A 12,976-nucleotide genomic window follows, 5' to 3' on the forward strand; every position below is an offset into this window, starting at 1 on the left:
GCTAGGAGTTGATGCCATTTGTTATACAATTTTATAGGCTTATGAATGAAAAATGTGTACTTTCCCAGTTTTCATTAGTTATGAAAAAATCTAAGAGGTTCTAGGTTTATAAATTAGATGACAATAGCTTTGAAAACCCATCTGCTTTCCTTGGGTTTAGTTGGAGTCTGTGACAGAGAACACGAGAGCACCTGCTAGTTTGGGGGCCAGGCCAGTGGCTCTGAGAGCCCCCAGGTGCGTTTCCCCACAGTCGGCGCAGCAGGGTGATGGGGGAAGAACACCAAATGGGGAATCCCGGAACCAGCATTCTGGTCCAGGTGTTAATATTGTTTTCTTTCTTTTCACTTTTTTTAGTTTTAAAGAGACAGGGTCTTATTCTGTTACTCAGGTGTAGTGCAGTGGTGTGATCATAGCTCACTGAAGCCTGGAACTCCTCCGTTCAAGTGATCCTCCCAACTCAGCCTCCTGAATAGGTAGGATTACAGGTGTGCACTACCACACCTAGCTAATTAAAATTTTTTTTTTTTGTAGAGCTGAGATCTCACTACATTGCCAGGCTGGCCTCAAACTTCTAGTCTCAAGAAATCTTCCTGCCTAGGCATCCCAGAGTGCTAGGATCACAGGCATCAACCATCACGCCTGGCCAACATCCCTTTCTTTATCTGTAAATAAGAAATCTCATGTAGATTTTCTCTAAGGCCCATTCCAATGATGAGATTCTGTGGATCCATATATTTACTGAGTAGCTACCTATATACAAAGCCCAGCGTTAAGACTGATGAGGGAAAAGGGATCTGTAAGACATGATTTCTACCTTTGAAGAACTTATGTTCTAGTAGGAAAAATAAGACATGTGCATGAACATTAAAATATGACAAAGCAAGAATAACTTTGCAAAGTGTCAGACGAGTACAGCAGACAAACACTCTGGTAGTTCATTGAAGAATGAGATTCTTATGGTTGGGGTGGCCGAGGAACACCTTTCTGAAGAGGTGAGAGTGGGTTCATGAATGATGAGTAGAATTTCAGTAGGTAAGAAAGAGGTCCCTTTCTTAGGTGTTCCAGGCAGGAACAAAGGCATGGTCAAGGATAAGGGATAGGAAAGTCCAGGTGCCCTGGGTGAATGGCTAGACTTCTGACCCAACAAGTGAGTTACTCTCAGACAGTGGTTCTCCAGCTGTCAGACGGTGGGCATCAGAATCACCTGGAAAGTTTGGTAAATCAGATTACCGGGTCTAACATCCACTGTGTCTGATTCAGTAGGTCTCAGGTGGTGCCGAGGAATCTGTATTTCTAACAAGTCCCCAGGTGATAGTGACCTGCTGGTCCAGGGAGTGCTCTTTGAGAACCACTGCTTTAGTGAGTAGAGGGACGTGGTAATACAGGGTCACTGAACGTTCACATCACAATCTCCATTCTACCGTGAGCTTGGTTAAATCCTTTGGATAGCAATCACAATTGTCTAGAATTTCTCTATTATAAATATTGTCAACTAAATCTGCCAAGAGAAGATGGAAATAGGGAAGAAAATGAATATTTTGGGTAACTTCCTATTTACCAATGCTTTCCAAAATTACCTCATTTAATTCTCATCTCATTTCCATCAGATACATTATAATTCCCATTTCACAGATGAACAAACTGGGCTCAGAGACTTCAAATATCTTACGTGAAGTCAGATAACAGGGCCAGGATCTATGAAGTGCTAGAATAATCTTGCATTCTAGTGTTAAGAAATCAGTGTGGAGCTCTGACCTTTGAATCCTCTTCAAAGGAGGGCAGTGGTTCAAGAACCTCTAAAAATGAGTATTATTTCTGTCCCAAATCAGGTCCATCTGTATCGAGTGTTGCAAGAGTCACAAGAGACGGGTCAAATAGACCAACCCATGTTCATGTTATCTACAAATGTGGGGAACCAAAAAAACTTCCAAGTAATGACTCCAGGGTACCCACGAGCCCCACAAGACTGCTCCATTTCAAAGGAATACCTTCGTGTTTTCAGTTCAAATAGCAAGTCAGTCAGCCAGCCAGGGAACATGGCTTGGAAATCTGAGATGGTCAGCAAAACCACTGCTTCTCCTTATTTGGATAAATAACAGCCTTAAAGACAACCAGTTTGGGAGTTGTACATGCCCTGAGGCTGGGCTTGGCAGGCATCTCTGCCCACACCCTGCTATGCCTTTTGCTGCACCAACAGCTGAAGGAGTGTAGCCAAATATTGACCAATCTCTTCTTCCCCACCAGGTACTGACACCGACAGGAGCCTCCTCTTCAGCGACACGATCTGCTTCCCTGTGTCCCAATAACAAACTGCCAGGTGGGCCTTTGAGTATCCCTACGTTTAAGTCAAGCCCTGTACTCCTGACACTGAGTAGCTCATGGACAGAACGGACAGCAAGTCAGTAAGTCATGCTTCATATGATGAAATGCCCACAGAGAGTAAGGAGCTACACACTGTCTAGTTGCTCTTCTTACCCATTGCCTCCAGGAAGGAAAGACTTCCCTCCCACACAGGATGTAAGGCAAGTGAAGAAAATGCTTTGTAATCTACGGAGCACTTTTCAAAGTTCATGATTAGGGCCGAGCACGGTGGCTCACACCTATAACCTTAGCACTTTGGGAGTCCAAGGCGGGAGGATGGCTTGAAGCCAGGAGTTTGAGACCAGCCTGGGCAACATAGCAAGACCCTGTCTCTGCAAAATTTAAATTTTAAAAATTAGCCAGGCATGGTGGTGCATGCCTGTACCCTGGCTACTCGAAGGCCGAGGTGGGAGAATGGCTTGAGCCCAGAAGTTCAAGGCTGCAGTGAGCTATGATTATACCACTGCACTGCAGCCTGGGTGACAGAATACAATCCTGTCCCCCCATCCACACCCCCCAAAAAAGTTCTTGATTAGCACCAAGAGCTTTCAACTCACTTCAAAAAGAATCAAGCTCCAGGCTGAAACAAAGGTAGCTTATCTTCTACCAGTGCCCAACCCAACCTCCCCAGCCCTTTGTGTTTTTTTGCATTGTCTTTACTTTTCTGAAAAGCAACGTTAGAGCAACATTTCTCCCACAGAGGACAGGAAGATAAGCAACAATAAATAGAGAGGATTTCTTTAAATTAGGGCAGCAAGACACCGGGGCCATTTCGATGACCTTTCCTCCAATGCACTGAAGTATACAAATTAGTTTCCATTTTTTTTTTTTTTACACATGATCTTAGCCAAACGGCCGAGAAGCGATGCCAATTTTTTTTTTTTTAATTAAAAAGGGTTTAATTGGTTGGGCACAGTGACTCACGCCTGTAATCCCAGCACTTCAGGAGGCCCAGGCAGGAGGATCATTTGAGGTTAGGAATTCGAGACCAGCCTGGCCAACATAGTAAAACCCCGACTCTACCAAAAACACACAAATTAGCTGGGTTTGGTGGCGGGTGTCTGTAATCCCAGCTACTAGGGAGGCTGAGGCAGGCGAATCACTTGAACCTGGGAGGCAGAGGTTGTAGTGAGCTGAGATCACGCCATTGCACTCCAGCCTGGGCGACAGAGTGAGACTCTGTCTCAAAAAAAAAAAAAAAAAAAAGAAAGGTTTAATCCTCCTCGTCAATCAGTACTCCTCCACACCATCATCTTGAGGAAGGCAGTGGGGTGTGGTGGAGCGAGCACCGGATTATGACTCAAAAGGCTTGGTTTCTCCCTGCTGGGAATCTCTTCTTGGCTATGGTCTCATAACTGTGACTGTAGTCCTCACACTGAACTTCTCTGAGCCTCTGATTCAGCTCCTTAGTTGGTTCAGTAAAACTTTCTTGTACTTTCTCTTCTGGTGCTGTGAATAGCTAATGAGTTCCATCACTGTTGTGTCACTGTGCACGCATGATTATTAATATCACCAGCAAACATTCAGGGGTCTACTCAGTGAGCTGTGAGGCAGAAGAAAATGAATAAAATGGAAAATGCTCACTTAAATATATTCACAGATGGATGAAATGAATGACACATTCATTTTTGAAGTACAAGAACTGGCAAAAGAATGAGGACTCTGGATGCAGCCAATGTAAGAACATCACACTGTATTACATTTCAAAGACATCATATTTGAGAAAATGGTCCAGGCTGGACATGGTGGCTCATGCCTGTAGTCCCAGCGCTTTGGGAGGCTGAGGCTGGTGGATTGCTTGAGCTCGGGAGTTCGCAACAAGCCTGGGCAACATGGTGAAACCCTATCTCTACAAAAAATAGAAAAATTAGCCTGGTGGGGTGGCATGCACCTCTAGTCCCAGCAACTTGGGAGACTAAGCAGGGAGGATCACTTGAGCTCGGGAGGCGGAGGTTGCAGTGAACCACTGCACCACTGCACTCCAGTCTGGGTGATAGAGGGAGACTCTTGTCTCAAAAAAAAACAAAAAACAAAACAAAACAACAACAACAAAAAAAAAAACAGTACTTTTCCTCATTCCTATTCCCAAATTAATTGATCATTCTGAACCCAGATCAGGCTATATAAAAGACTCCCAATCCATTTCGTAGTGTTACAACAACAAATAGACTCAAATTGCAATTATCTATAATCACTGTGAGATGGGTGATTACCCACATCTTGGCATTGGATCATTCTCTTTTCCTTCCCATCTTACCACCTGGGAGAACATCTCTTTTGTGAATGAAAGGAGCATCCGTGTCATTACTTGTCTGTGGCCAGGATGCAAGCTTTGACTGGTGAAGAGGAAACTGAACTAATTAACTCAAGATATGTGTTCAGAGGCTCTCGGAATTTCAACTACATTATCCATTCTAGTCCTGTCCCACATTTATATTAAAAACAGGGAGCTGGGTGCTTTAGCATGGTTCTTGATAGAAAAACATTTATCTTGTAATAATGCTCAAAATTAATTTTTGGCATAGCAAAAATTGGGAATTTAATGCAAATGTAGAGATGTTTTGTTATTGCACATATCTGCCGAGACAGCTTTGCACATATACTCACTGTATCTATATTTAAAATATAAAATTATATTTGGGTAGTTTTTATATTAAGATACTCTATGTATATGAGTACATATCTGTCGATAAAAATTCTGTGCCAAAATTAAAAATATCAAAATTCCACATCTGACTCATTTTTATGCTCTAGTCTCAAAGTGACACTGAATAGAAACTTATTAGCATTTCAGTGAATTTCTTCAGATCATTGTTACGAATAATAAAAATACAGAAACATTTTAAAACAACATATTTCAGTCTTAAAATGGTCAGATTAACATAATTATAGCCCGAGGTTGCCAACAGTGCCACATTTCTCATTTTCATGAAAATGCAGAGGTTCTCTCAGATTGCAAGCTAATAGGCTACTTGGTCTAAATATATACAGTAAAATCTGCAACAAATTTCTGAAGCATTAAGATCTGAACCCTGCAGATATCTGGTGAGTAAGTTGTGCTGCAGCGGAGCAGACATTTTTTTTTTTTTTTTTTTTTTTTTTTGCAGTTACACAGCTGCTAGAAACTATATTTTTAGACTTGCTTTTAAAAGCAAGCAAAAACGGTTTCCACTTTGTGGATTTCCATCCATGATGTATCCATCATGATCCCTCAGTCCCTATTGCAAGGGGTCAACCATCTACAAAATATTCTATTCCGTGTCTTCCTTCCTTGCAAGTGACTGCAAGGACTGGTACTAAAAGCTCATTCTAGACGAAGCTATCAGACCCTGACCACCAATCCTATGCTTTAGAGGTGCTGAGATCAGGCCCCTGCTATTTCTGAATTGCCCCATTGTTGGCATTGCTATGATTCCTTTGTTGTTTGTGTTTTTCTTTGGAACTCTTCCTACTCTGTCAAGGGTGCATGAAAAGGAACAGGTTCAAAGAACGAAATCAGAACAAGGCAAAGCACGACCTTTGATGTCACAAGAAAAGAAGAAAAGGAAAGAAATCAAATACATGTGTCGATCAACTAAGTCAAACATATTTTCTGTTTCAGGAATATGGAGTGAGTTAGTGCTGCCTGCATAATGGAAAGAGGTCCTCTAGCTTAAATGAAAAGCTAGGTAGTAACACCTTTTATCTGGAGAGACCTTAAATAAATAAATCTGCTCAAAAACCTATTTAATGAGTAGCTCTTTTTTTTTCTCCCAAATAGTAACATGCTGATGGTCCTGAGAACTCTTAGAGAAGAATTAGAATTCATTTGGACATCCAATTTATTTATTTATTTATTTTTGCCAATTGTATGCTTTTAAATCAAGTTTTACCCTGTCCCTTCCTTGAACCCTCAATTTGAGCTTCATCTTAAAGCCGTGGTTTTTACACTTCACACAGTAACAAGATACCATCACCACTTTGGCTCTATCTTTATATCAGCTGTACTAGTACTCATTTAATAATTTTCTTTAAGTCAGTTTTAAATTGACTTTTTTCTCCTTAGTTGTGACTAAGAATTATAGTTGTGACTTAAGGAATTAATGAATATTAACTCTCAAGTTCTTTGTGCTACCAGTCTTTCCAACATTCATTCAAAACAACATCATATAATTATTACCATTTACGAAGTGTTTTTCTAGTTGCCACCTAAAATCACTGGTTCCAAGCAATGGACAACTTTGAAAGTAATGTGAGGAGTCATGCATTAATGTTTCAAATAGCATAACTGCAGGAGCTATTTGCCACAGCAAAGAGGCTGTTTTTTAAAATAATGCCATAATACTGTACAACCTTGTTGAGCCAATATTATTTTATTCAAAGTAGCTCATAATTTGAAACAGCTGCTATTTTTCAGTTGACATGATGGCCTATTCTCCTTCCATAAAAAATACTGGATAATCTAAATCTGGTTAGTTTAAAATCCATTTATTTTTAGTCCAGGCTCATGCATTTCCAATTAATCAGCTCTGGCCTAACTGCAGGATTTCTGGTTCTCTTTTAGTAAGATAATCCAGAAGAGAGAGAGAGAGTTGTCCTGCTTTCTAGAGGATAAGCGAAAGCTGGCTAGACTCAGCGACCACAAAAGATGGCTAAGAGAAGTCAAATAGATAGTGTTTTTCTAAATCAATCAAGAAGACAAATCTTGTAAGATCCAGAGGGGTGAGAACAAAAGCAGGGAACAGGCTAAAATGGCACTGCATAGAGACAAGGGTCTGGTCTTGGGAACAGTGACTTGAGATCCAGCCCTATTTTGGCCACTTCTTTATTTTGTGATCTTGACCATGTCACTCCAACCACTCTGGGCCTCCTGGGTCTCAAGTTATAGGGCAATGGGTTACAAAAGATGATGCCTAACACCTTCTTTCGATTTCTAAAGCCCTATGACTCCAAATACGTCAGGCCTCTTTCTTTCTTGTTTTCATTTTTAATTTTTGTGCCAACATAGTAGGTGTATGTATTTGTGGGCTACATGAGATATTTTGATACAGCATGCAATGTGTATAATCGCATCAGGGTAAATGGGGAGTCTGCCACCTCAAGCATTCATCCTTTGTGTTACAACCATTCTGGTTATACTTCTTTTTTTTTTGAGACAGAGTCTTGCTCTGTTGCCCAGGCTGGAGTGCAGTGGCACAATCTCGGCTCACTGCAAACTCCGTCTCCTGGGTTCACGCCATTCTCCTGCCTCAGCCTCCCGAGTAGCTGGGACTACAGGCGCCCGCTACCTTGCCCGGCTAATTTTTTTTTTTTGTAGTTTTAGTAGGGACGGGGTTTCACCGCATTAGCCAAGATGGTCTAGATCTCCTGACCTTGTGATCCGCCCGCCTTGGCCTCCCAAAGTGCTGGGATTACAGGTGTGAACCACATCACCTGGCAGTTATACTCTTTTAGTTATTTTAAAATGTACAATTAAATTATTTTTGACTATAGGCATTCTGTTGTGCTAGCAAATACTAGGTCTCATTCATTCTTTCTAAATGATTTTTCTGTACCCATTAAGTGTCTTTTAAAAAATTATTATTAGTTTCAGGGCTGTTTCTTGAGGGAGCACTGGTGATGCAGGTCAGGTTTGTCTTCTCAATTACAAATCTGCGGTAGCCAGCTCTAGTTCCTCAAAAGCAGACAGAGTATCTATGACTTCTGCAAATCACAAGTAAGCAGAGATCACCTGCTCCATAAGAAAAAGTAGGACAGAAGAAAATGTGTTACCAGTAGGCAAATGTATCTTAAAAGCACTTTTTTCTTTTTAAAAGATTAGCGTGTTATTCTCCCTACCCCCAAATTTATATAAAAGTAACACATGCTCATTTGAGAAATGTTGGAAAAAGCATCAAGAGAAAAACGGTCCCCTGGAAGCCTCTCAGGGGTAGGGTCTGGGACCCAGGGAGCCTAGGCTGATGTGGTAGAGAGCAGCCTAGTATGGTCTGGGATGCCTTGCTGAGCGCCCACAAAGAACACAGAAAAACAAACCCCAGCAAGTGAAAAATACGCAGGTACAAGGGATGCAACTTGAAAATGCAAGGACATATATCCCCAGTCAAAGGCAATTTCCGCCAACACCTATACTTATAAGAGCAAAGAAAAGGGATGCGGTTTGGATATCAAAGGGCAGAGGGATGTGGCAAAAACCTCTCATGTGCACTCCAGCCAGTAACGACTCGAACTCTTTGGGAGCTAACCCTAGTACCTGCTGGGGAGAAGGAAGGATCTGCTCCTATCAACTTGGAGTTGCGTTGGTTGTGTAGCCAGTCCTGGATTTTAGGCTGAACTGGGGCTGGAAGCCTTGATCCTGAAGCCTGTGTTGGGAGCAGCTGCATCCCCTGTTGATGCTGTTAGCAGTAATTACTTTGCATCACAAATCACCAGGATATTTTTGCTGCTGTGTTGATGTCTCACTCTTCAGGAGGAGGTGGGAAGAGCAATGTTGAAGGTGAAGTTTGGGCTCTCAGGCAGCTGAGCCAGCTGCCCTAACTTCAGAGCCCTCCACCTTCAGCCTTAACATTCTTCCTGGCCCCCTCCTGAGAGCTCTGCGAGCAGACTGAAGGGCAGTGGGCAGGCACAGTTAGCCAGTCTCCATTCAAAGATACTTTCTAGCTCCCAAATCAAGCTCCCAAACAAGCTCCCTGCTCTGTCCTATGGAAACCTTTTTTATGAGCAACACAGCACATGAAGCAAAGAAGAAAACAGGAAAGGTCTGTGTAGTAAAGAGGAAAGAGTCGTTTATCCAAAGTGCTTTTCTCTATCTCTACACTATCTGATGTTCACTGTTTTCTTTATGCTCTGAGTAAGTTGTAACCAGGTCCCTGGATAAACAACCAGTGTGATACTAGGTTTTGGATGCTACAGATCTAAAATAAAATAAAATTCCAGAAAAATACAAAATAGTTTATCCTGAAGCCGCATAAACATTAGATCTGAAGCTCTCAGCTACTATTAAGGCTGTGCTGTTCAGGACTTAAAAACAAGGAAGACAGCCTGGATTTAAACCCCAGCTCTGCTACTTACAAGTGTGTAATTTTGATCTTGTTCCTCTCTAAGCCTTGGTTTTCCAAACTTAAAATGGGTGTAATAATACCTATTCCACAGGGTTATGATGATGACTAAATAAAATAATAGATATTATGTAAACCACATTGGATTACAACTTCTCATGTATATTAACTCATCTGTAAACTGGGATAAAGATACCCACAGACATATGAATAAGCAAATTCACGAACACATGTACTTTTGAAAGGAAACAGACTAATTTAAAAGGACATTGCTCCTATTAAATTCCTTTAAAGGAAATCAATGCAAAAATATTGTGACTGAATTATTGTTAAGAGTTGACAGAATAGTTATCTCAAGTAAACATGATTTCTGTCAAAGACTTTCTCAGGCAATCACTAAACCTGATATAAACTTGTTATATCAAGCTTGTTATTTAAAAACTGTAGAAGTTTTAAATGTGATTTCATACAGATTAAACTGCTATTTCTTTAAATTATTTTCAAGACCAGAATAAAGGCTATTTTATTTTACAATTTAAAGTGATTTTCACAAGAACAAAATACCAAATAATTTTTCCCTGGAATGTTAAAGGACACATATGAATTTCCCTCCTCGTTTGTACCATGCCTTCAAATTATCGACTTTGCCTCAGACACTGTATGTAAGTCAACATCTTCATGAAAACACTGAAAATTGTCACAGAGCACATAAATCAACAAGACCTGTAAAAGCAAACTATGTTGGCATTTTAAATCCTTTTCCAAATTATAAGGTTAGCCAGAAACAAGACCACAAGATTTATAGATTGAAGACAGCCCAGTTTAATTTAAGTGGATTTCAAAAAAACAGCATAATGTCAATAACAAAGAGAGGTTTTCTTCTAAGCAGTGTGCAAGAAGTTAAAATAAAACCTAAAATTCCAATTTCCTATTGCATTGAACTTGAATACAGAAGACAAGTTAATGAAAGATAAATGTGCCAGAGCATGGAAAAAAAAATTCTAAAGATAATATCTTATCATAAAGGCACAGTTCTTACCTTACATTTTCCGTGAGCCTTTCTTTTCTAGAAGAAACTTTCTAGACTCACAGAGACCTCGAAACCACCCCTCTCTCCAATGCTTTCAGCTTTGCCTGTCTTCATGGTGACTAAATGCAAGCCTTGGGTTTTTTACAGAAGGAAGCTTTTAGTCAAAATATGTGGTTTAAAGGAGCAGTATCCACTCTTGTTAAAACTATTTCACGGACATTCAGAGGTTTTGTTTCTACTCTATGAAAGTTAATTCTGAGTAGGAAGGCATTTTTCCTGTCCCGGAAATCAGCATAACTAAAACCAATGCTGAGCTAACGAGAAATGTTTCTTCCATGTGTTCTGTCTGGCAGAAACTGCAAGCCATATCAAGGAAACACGTGATGTTTATAAATACAATATGGCTCATGTTGTCATAACCTCTCAATGACAAAAAATAAAAAAAAAAATAGTACAAGGAAAAGCAAGCAGCTACGCAGCAGGAAAGATGAGATTTGTATCACTTGGAAGTTGCATATCAGATGTGCATATATTACCTTTTCGTGCTTCTTGAAAAATACGACTTTATAACTGGAAGCAGAGAAGGAGCAAGAAAATACCTCCCATGTTCTGGATAGCCACTGTATTCAAATGTGTTTGCCTAGCTAATCATTTCCGTAAGAGTCCTTCCTTATCAATCATAACAGAAACATCTTTTTTGCCTCCCAGAAAAGCACAGTATAAAAAAGATATCATTACGTATATCACTCATAAATGAGTTCCACAGTGTTAACTCCAGCGAATTATAGAACACAGGCAAGGATTTCATCTAGCTTGAACTGATGTGAAAAATTATAGACATCCGTATCATTATTGATTATTGAGTTAATTGATTATTGTCCGTATCATTATTGCTTTTTGCCAATATATCTTCAGGATCTTGCATGAGAGCTGAGACCAGAGGAAGGATCTGACTCACTATGGCTGATTGAGTGAATAAGTAAATGCTTACAGTAATGAAGTTAGGTTAACTGTTCTAAAGTCATCACCCTTACGTTATAAGTTTAGAGATATTTGAAATACTGACTATCAACTCCATCTAAAAGCAAGGGGCCAGGCACAGTGGCTCATGCCTATAATCCCAGCACTTTGGAAGGCCATGGAGGGAGGATCCCTGGAGCCCAGGAGTTCAAAGCCAGCCTGGGCAACATAGGGAGACTCTGTCTCTACAAAGAATTTAGAAAATTAGCCAAGTGTGGTGGTGTGGGTCTGTAGTTCCAGCTAATCAGGAGGCTGAGCAGGGAGGATCACTTGAGTCAGGGAGGCTGAGGGTGCAGTGAGCCATGATTGTGCCACTGCACTCCAATCTGGGTGACAGAGCAAGACCCTGTCTTCAAAATAAAATAAAAATAAAGCAAAATAAAAGCAAGATTTATCCTAGTGAATTATAAACACAGCGAAATCAGATCTATCTTATTTAGATTTGTTATCTATGGATTTAGCTTACTTTCTACCACAGGTGAATTTAACTCCTGAAAAATCCAGCCCCTCCCCCCACAAAAAAGGTTAGATAAGTGTGTATTTCTGATGAACACTTATTTTAATCTGACAAAGAAGTTTTTTCTTTATTGTTATTCTTAAACTTTAGGTTATTAACTTTTTTTTTTTTGTTTTTTTTTTTGAGATGGAGTCTCACTCTGTCACCAGGCTGGAGTACAGTGGTGTGATCTCGGCTCACTGCAATCTCCACCTCCTGGGTTCAAGCGCTTCTCCTGCCTCAGCCTCCCGAGTAGCTGGGACTACAGGCACACACCACCAAGCCCAGTTAAGTTTTGTATTTTTAGTAGAGACAGGGTTTCACCATGTTGACCAGGATGGTCTCGATCTCTTGACCTTGTGATCTGCCTGCCTCAGCCTTCCAAAGTGCTGCGATTACAGGTGTGAGCCACCGCGCTCAGCCCAGGGTTATTAACTTCTATCAAATTACACCGATGGACTGAGGAAAGGCAGACATTCTTATTTCTCATTTGTGTCAGTGGCCAATACTGGGATAAATTAGGTAATGTGCTATAAGCCTCAAACATGTACCTTTACAAATCATTGTATTGCTCTTAGTAGATAAGGCACTAACTAACTGAAAGTTGGTGATAGAAAAGGGCTGAAGTAAGTATCTTTTTCTATCCAGGTATTTAATAAGAATCTACTCAGGGCAGGGCACTGTCCGAGAGAGCCACAGGGAGTATGAAGATGAATGAAATGGAGACCCTGTCCCCGAGAAGCTTAGAGCTGAAAGACACTTAAGATGCGTGGACAGAAAACCAACACCATGTGTTCTCACTCATAGGTGGGAATTGAATAATGGACACAGGGTGGGGAACATCACACACCAGGGCCTGTCATGGGGTGGTGGGAGAGGCAGGAGGGATAGCATTAGGAAATATACCTAAGGTAAATGATGAGTTAATGGGTGCAGCACAGCAACATGGCACATGTATACATATGTAACAAACCTGTACATTGTGTACATGTACCCTAGAACTTAAAGTATAATAAAAAATAAATAAATAAATAA

General features: G+C 40.6%; 1 protein-coding gene across 14 annotated transcripts in view; it reads right to left on the reverse strand.

The window, feature by feature from the left end:
• Window positions 1-12,976, reverse strand: part of KIAA1217 (KIAA1217 ortholog) — a 349,155-nt gene that overhangs the window by 86,929 nt on the left and 249,250 nt on the right. The window contains exon 1 of one of the 14 annotated variants that reach the window (XM_030940977.1): window positions 10,435-10,766. The exons of 12 other annotated variants lie outside the window; for them this stretch is intronic. The gene's annotated coding sequence lies outside the window, so the exon portion shown is untranslated. Of the gene's footprint in view, window positions 1-10,434; window positions 10,786-12,976 lie in introns of those variants that run through there. One more of the 14 variants, XM_030940983.1, reaches the window with a different exon arrangement.

This window comes from Rhinopithecus roxellana, chromosome 11 (assembly GCF_007565055.1).
Source record: "Rhinopithecus roxellana isolate Shanxi Qingling chromosome 11, ASM756505v1, whole genome shotgun sequence".
Lineage (NCBI taxonomy): Eukaryota > Metazoa > Chordata > Mammalia > Primates > Cercopithecidae > Rhinopithecus > Rhinopithecus roxellana.